Below are 8,054 nucleotides of genomic sequence, written 5' to 3'. Positions count from 1 at the left end.
CTTGCTGTTTTTTGGAAATCTGCATTCAGTTTCCTGTATCTTTCCCTATCTCCCTTGCATTTTGCTTGCCTCCTCTCCTCCGCTATTTGTAAGGCCTCGTTGGACAGCCATTTTGCTTTCTTGCATTTCCTTTTCCTTGGGATGGTTTTCGTTGCTGCCTCCTGTATAATGTTACGAGCCTCCATCCATAGTTCTTCAGGCACTCTGTCCACCAAATCTAAATCCTTAAACCTGTTCCTCACTTCCACTGTGTATTCATAAGGGATTTGATTCAGATTGTATCTTACTGGCCCAGTGGTTTTTCCTACTTTCTTCAGTTTAAGCTGGAATTTTGCTATAAGAAGCTGATGATCTGAGTTACAGTCAGCTCCAGGTCTTGTTTTTGCTGACTGTATAGAGCTTCTCCATCTTTGGCTGCAGAGAATATAATCAATCTGATTTCGATGCTGCCCATTTGGTGATATCCATGTGTAGAGTCGTCTCTTGTGTTGTTGGAAGAGAGTGTTTGTGATGACCAGCTTGTTCTCTTGACAGAACTCTATTAGCCTTTGCCCTGCTTCATTTTGAACTCCAAGGCCAAACTTGCCAGTTGTTCCTTTTATCTCTTGATTCCCTACTTTAGCATTCCAATCCCCTGTAATGAGAAGAACATCCTTCTTTGGTGTCATTTCTAGAAGGTGTTGTAGGTCTTCATAGAATTGGTCAATTTCACTTTCTTCAGCACCGGTAGTTGGTGCATAAACTTGGATTACTGTGATGTTAAAAGGTCTGCCTTGGATTCGTATCGAGATCATTCTGTCATTTTTGAGATTGCATCCCATCACAGCTTTTGCCACTCTTTTGTTGACTATGAGGGCCACTCCATTTCTACTACAGGATTCTTGCCCACAGTAGTAGATATGATAGTCACCCGAACTGAATTCCCCCATTCCCTTCCATTTTAGTTCACTGATGCCCAGGATGTCGATATTTATTCTTGTCATCTCATTTTTGACCACATCCAGCTTACCTCTATTCATGGTTCTTACATTCCAGGTTCCTATGCAATATTTTTCTTTACAGCATCGGACTTTCCTTTCGCTTCCAGGCATATCCGCAACTGAGCGTCCTTTCGGCTTTGGCCCAGCCGCTTCATCAGCTCTGAATCTACTTGTACTTGTCCTCCGCTCTTCCTCAGTAGCATGTTGGACGCCTTCCGACCTGAGGGGCTCATCTTCCAGCGTCATAACTTTTATATGCCTGTTGTCTTTGTCCATGGAGTTTTCTTGGCAGGGATACTGGAGTGGCTTGCCAGTTCCTTCTCCAGGTGGATCACGTTTAGTCAAAACTCTCCACTATGACCTGTCCATCTTGGGTGGCCCTGCATGGCATAGCTCATAGCTTCTCTGAGTTATTCAAGCCCCTTCGCCACGACAAGGCATTGATCCATGAAGGGGCCTTAAATGATTAAAACTGTGCAATTTGCAGTTTCATATGCTTTCAAAATAATGCATCTATGATGAGGCCATGCACTGGGCTTTGCTTCCCACAAAGAAAGCAAGTGATGTGGGCAGAAATATCTTTACGGTATTAATATCTCATATATAAAGTTTAAAGCCATTTCTTTCACAGTAAGCTATGGGTGGAGTGTGAAAGAAATCTGCAGGGCAGATGGGATTCAGATGGACGTTTTAATGAACACCTTGTTGATCTGAGACCACCCAAAAAGTGGAACAAGAGTGGAAAAGGGCCAACTACCTAAGCTCATTAGTAAGACTACTCCCCTCCCCCCCCCACCAAAATTTCAGTGTTGAAACTAAAGGGGCACTTATCGTATTGGGGCATCAGTTTTGTACTATTGAAATATGATATTGTGAAGAAAAAGACTGATCCAAGAAAGGTCTGCCAATGTCAAAATATGGAAAGGAAACTGTAAGAGCTTAAATTATCAAAGAAATATGCGGTTCTCTCCCCGCTTGGCACCCTCAACAAGGGAACAGAAAGATACTTCAGTTTTTGCATATTTGAAACTGGGATTCAATGTAATAACTAGAGGTGTATGGACCACCGTCCCAAGAATGCTCACTAATTTCACTGAAAGCATTTTAGATGCTTCCTCAAAATCCTTTGATAGTTTGCCCAAGCACCACCACTTAAATTATCCCCCATGATTTGCTGTTGGAGGATCTGTGCCCTTTCAGATATTGCTGTACTCCAATTCCCATCAGCCCCAGCCAGCGTGGCTAGTGGTCAGGGATTGTGGGAGTTGTAGTCCAGCAACATCAGAAGGGTCACAGGTTCTCCGCTCCTGTTTTATGTGAAATTCAATGGCATATGAACAATGAAGACCTAAGCTGTGAGAGTCATTCTTAGCCCCCTATGAATCCCGGAGACTGTAGTCTGTGGGAAGCAGGGTTATTGCTCTGCTGTTTTGTTTTACTCATTTTCATGCTTTTATCCTGTATTTTATTCTGTGAACTGCCCTGAAATCTTATGTTGAAGGGCAGTGTATCAACTAACCAGCCAACCAACCAACCGACTAACCAATCGAATAAATAATAGAATCCAACAACATCTGGAGGACCCACAGGTTTCCCATTGCTAAACAAGAGTAAGGTCATATACACACAATGCAGTAAAAGCACACACATCCCTGCAAAGAATCTTGGCAATTTAAGAGACCCTGTCTAGTTCTAGACAGAATATGCAACAGCAGGGGGAGGGAAATTATGGACGGTGTGTGTGGAGGGAGAGATATATGACTTAGATGTCACCAGAAGCCCAAGCAGAACTAGGACAATCACATATTATGATGGGACAAAGGGAACTGAAAACAGAATTACTTGAAATTTAACTAAATTTACCTAAAGAGTTCAATTTAAAACCAACATTTGAAGAATTCCCAGATTTCAGGTCAGGAGGTACACCAGAAGGCACTAAACTTCCACTACACTTTTTTAAAAATAGTAGCAGATATAACTTAACGTCTGTAACAGTTTGATGCTGAAGTGTTGGCTCTGCAGCATTGCTGACTGAAGCTTAAACAGGATATAAACAGTACAGGAAAGCTCTTAAATAGCCAGTGCAGGGTATTATTTCCTATGGCTGAACTTTCCCTAAGCAGCCTGCCATAACAAGAGAGCCTACCTTGACTTGAGAAAATGTCTTTAAGCTGGTTTCCAGGTGATTTCAATTTCCTACCTACATGTTATTTGGAAAATATTTTTAACAGATGCTGACCGTGTAAAGCAGGGGCAGCCAAAGTCTCTAAGCCACACACCAGACTCTTCATATGTACAAGATGCTTTTATTCTCCCCATATCTCATGCTGCCTGTTCCTCTCCTAACATCATGAACGTGCTATATATGGCTGGGTGGGAGAGAAAGCGAGAAAGGGGGGGGAGGTCCATATAGTACTGTACAGTCAGTAGAGACTCTTAATCTCAGGGTAATCATATTGGGCAAAAGATTTCCACACTGCAGTGGGTTGGACTAGATGACACTAGTTGTCCCTTCCAATTCTACAATTTGATGATTCTATGATAAGCTCCATCCCTGGCCTTTGCACTTTCACTAGAACCTGTGCACAGAGTCTCACCACATGCACAGGTGCATTTGCATTAGGCTCTCAATGTATGTTCCAATGGATGTACATAAATCAGAGGCAGAATTCCACCCTACCCCCGATTATGCCATCCTGCACACCTGTGTTCATTTGGCCATTTTAAAAAATAGAATGCAGAAATGTGACATCCATATCTATCTAGCTCAACTCAATTTGCAGGCCCAGTTTGCAGTCCTGGTTTGGACTTTTGAAAGCCTTTCATGGCTTAAGTCCTGAGGACTTGAAGGACTGTCTCCAAATGTTCCTACTTGTACATTAGGGTCTTCTGTGACCGGCCTCCTGTGGGTGCCTCTGCTATCCACACCATACATTTAAGATGCATGGGCTCTCCCCTCAAAGAATCTCAGGAACTGTAGTTTACCCTCACAGAGCTAAACTTCTCCACACCCTTAAAAAGTCACAGCTCCTAGGGTTCTTTGGGGGAAGCCATTGCTTTAAATGTGCTTTAGATGTCTGGATGGTGAGGAGAGAGAGGAACTCCCTGTTGTGTAACGCTACCCTCAGAGAGAATTTACAACATTCTCCTTTTGGTCTCAGGCAAAGACATTTCTTGTTATGAGCTTCTTAGAAGTGGTTTTAATCCTGGTGCCTGTTCTATGATGTTTTCACATTTTTGTAACTTTCAGATTATTGTATTTTGTGTGTTTACATTTTAATTGTTTTATTCTTCTTGTAAACCGCCCTGGGAATATGACCGAAGGGTGGAATAAAATATGTCTACCACTAGTAGTAGTTAAATTTGTTGTCTCCTCCTCTTCCTCCTAATTCTTCCTCCTCCCCTTCTTTCATCGAAAGAGGGAGCATGGGTTTCATTTCTCCACCAGTGGAGTACCTGTTCTCTAAATAAAAGTATGTGGCAAATTTAATCAGAGAGAACTTTAAAAGGGGGGAGGGAGAGGTGCCTCAAGAGAAAGTCTTGTAAGTTTTTCAGGTGCCACAAATTGAGCATGGCATTCAGTTTTTGTGGGCTATAGTCTGCTACATCAAATGCATGAAGTGTTATCCTGAGTTACCTGGGTGTGTTTCTTCTTGAGATTGATGAGTTTCCATTCCATACAGCTAATTCAGGACAACACGTCATACATCTGATGAAGTGGGTTGTAGTTTCTGAAGACTTATGCCATAATAATTTTCTAAGTGTTTAAATTGCCTCAAGACTCTTTGTTTTGCTGCAACAAACCATGGCTACACATCTGGAAATCAGGGCTAGGATACTGTTTATATATTGTTGGAAACAAATGAATACCCACAAGATTTCTTCATTGTAACCTGACTTCTTGGGCTCTTGACAATGAAGAGTGTTTTCTCATAAATATCACAAAAGAGTGCATTTTAAATTTGACATAAGGTAAGTGTACAAGCTCATGCATTGTCTTTGGCACTTAGAAAGTAATTGTACACAGAACCTTTTCAACTCACATTCAGGACTGCAAGTGTTTGTTAAATGCAATCCAAATTATTGTGTTAAAGACAAAACAGTTGACCTAGAATTCCAGGTAGTAGATAAAAATATGCTGCTCTAAGGGTCAAATTTGATACAAAGAATTAATTTTAAGAAAGAGACCCCCGAAAGTCTCCTTGCAGATGATAAGAGCTGTGCTACAAGGCTTAGGTTGCTTCCCAGAGAACAAGCATAAATCTGCAAGTCTCACTCACCTATAATGTATGTACCTCAGGTGAGTATAGGAACTGTAGAAGATAGGCTTCAAAAGGAACCAAATTGTATAGAAAAATAGAGCTTTTCTCCTGTGAACATGTGTGGACAAGGACACATAGTAATGGTACTTGTAGTAGTAGTATCAGTAGTAGATATTGGCAGATTCAGGTGGATGACAAGAGTTCCAAGCTCTTGTCATCCACTCAAATTGTATAAGATTACCATTTAGCACCTCCCTGGCTCCGGAGGTGTACCAAAGGGCGATCCAAAGGACATTTCAACATCTGGTGTCACATGCTAGATGGGTATGCTAGTGTGGGGGAAGACCAAGAAGGAACATAATAAGAAGCTGAAGCTACTTGAGGGATATTTGAGAGAATGCTGCAAGGGTAGCCAACATGGTGTTGCTGTACTCAAGCTCCTACTGTACCCTCCCTGACCACTGGCTATACTGGCTGGGGCTAATGGAATTTGTAGTCCCGGATATGTGGAAGAAGTCTTGTTGGCTGTAATCTGAAGGAGAAGTAAAACACTGATCCTAAACCTCCACTGCCTTGTGGGATATTTTTTGGGAGAAGAAAAGACAAAGGAGCAAACCACACACAGATCCAGTGTGGAGTCCCTGAGATGGTTGGATGGTGCCTTGTATGTCTCGATCCAGCAATTCCTGCAGCCAAGCTGGTGCCAAAGATGTTTCTATGCTTTCCTATCAGTGAGGCTGAGAGGGGAGCCCAGGACCTCCATACACACTGTCCAGGCTTGTGCCCGGGGGAGGTTGCTTTGATACTGCTAATGCAATGGTTTGACTTCACGCCCAGAAGTTCACTCCATTGTCCCTTGAGACAGATGGATGCCAACTATTTTCTGTTTTGTAGTATTTCTGTTTTGTTCTCTTCTCTTCGTTGTGAAAAAACTTTCATAATTCTGGGACCGTCCCTGGAAAATCAGGACACTTGGCAGGGTGTGGTGGGCCAGAATTGTCTAGGGCAGGAGTGGGGAACTTTTGAGGCTCTTGAAGTTGCTGAGCTACAACTCCCATCACACTTGGCAATTGGCCATTCTTGCTAGGAAAACAACCCCCATCACCTCATATAGGTGTGATAGCCTGTTGTTCTGAACCATGATGGAAGTTGTAATCCAAATCATCTGGAGGGCACCAGGTTGGGGAAGGCTAATGGACATCATTTAAGAGTAAAAGGCCTAGTGGAAATTTTCAGGCAGATTTTTAATGTATTTGGTAAAGTTTGCTGCATTTGACAACAGGAAACCATATCCCAAGAAGCTATATTTTTCCAAAGTCCAATTGGAAAAATCATGTTGGCAGGTACAAGGTGCTGAATTTCTTTTTATAAACACACACGAAAACCCCAAAACCCACAGCTATAGAAATGTCTCGAAGTAACGAGTGACTTCCCTCCAGGCAAGAATCAACAAAATTTCTCATTTTTATGCAAGTGATCCATAAAATGACAATATTAGCATGATGAAATATTTGCTTAAATGTATGGAAACAGTCTGTGTATCCGCTGAAGGGTAAGCATGTCAAAACAGGGTGCAGCACACAGTTTAACAAGTAACAGGCTTTCAAAAGACAACAGCATGGAGGAATGCTTTTAAAAGGTGCAGAGGCTTTTTCTAAACGCAGCACATGCAATCTTAACCGACCTTAGGGTCACTCATGAATTTCAATTAGAAGTGAGATATTATAAACAAAAGCAAGACAGCTCCAGATTCTTCTAGGTTTGCCCCCTTTTGTTTTGCAGAATTCCGATACTTTGACTCGAGTGCCTCTGACCATGTGCAACATTCTTTCTACCCTAGGGGCGTATTTTTCCCTTCCATTTTTTTTTTAAGTGGAAGACCAAAGTTCCTTGATGGTGTAAGTCTCTTGTGTGGGAATTATTTGCTAGAAGATCAGTTCATTATCCTCAGCAAACCAGTGGCCCTGGCCTAAAACAACTGCGCATAAACTCTATGAAATAGTGTTCATCATGGGAACAGCACAATCAACAACAGATTACAACATTACAGCAACATTACAGCAACTGAACAAAGAAAACTATTGAAGACATCAGTTACAGAAGTGAAACCTTCCTGATAACAATTCTTCCTGTGGCCACAGAACACATGCTTCCTACCACTGGTAGGTCTTACAGCCTCTGAAAGCCAGAGAAGTTGTGGTCCAGCAAACCTCCTCCGGAAGGCCCTACCCGCAGTGCCACCACTGCTAAGCTCCTACTGAGCATAACCTTTAATTTACACAGTATGTCCCTTTCTTAATATTCTGCTATGTTCTGGCATAAACTTCAGCTAGAGAATCACATGGTGCATCACCAATGGCACAGGGGCTGAGCCACACCATTTCTCAGCTCTTTGCAATGCGACACAAACTACAGTACTTCATTTTGAAGGTAGGAGAAGATGCTGAATGTGTACCACTTTCTCTCATCCACCCCCCCCCCTTTGCACTGGAAAAAATATAATATACACATATCTCCTTACCTATATAATATTTGTAAAACAATATACCCAGTTTATTCCTAATCCTCGCAAATGCTGACATTCAGACTGGCGATTTAGAATGAGATCACACATTTTAAAAAATAGTAAGAAAATAAAACAGAAATGACTATTCTTTAGTGTGTGGTTTCTTTTATTACGATTTCTTTCCACTTTAATTGAATGAAAGAGAGAGAAGAAAAATTAAAGACCACCAGCCATGACCAAAAAAGAAATCGAACGCTTCTCAGACTTTGTAACTCTGCTCCCTCTGTGTTCTGGAGTCCAGATGTG

Source organism: Zootoca vivipara, chromosome 7 (assembly GCF_963506605.1).
Source record: "Zootoca vivipara chromosome 7, rZooViv1.1, whole genome shotgun sequence".
NCBI lineage: Eukaryota > Metazoa > Chordata > Lepidosauria > Squamata > Lacertidae > Zootoca > Zootoca vivipara.
Note: the sequence above shows the minus strand (reverse complement) of the source record.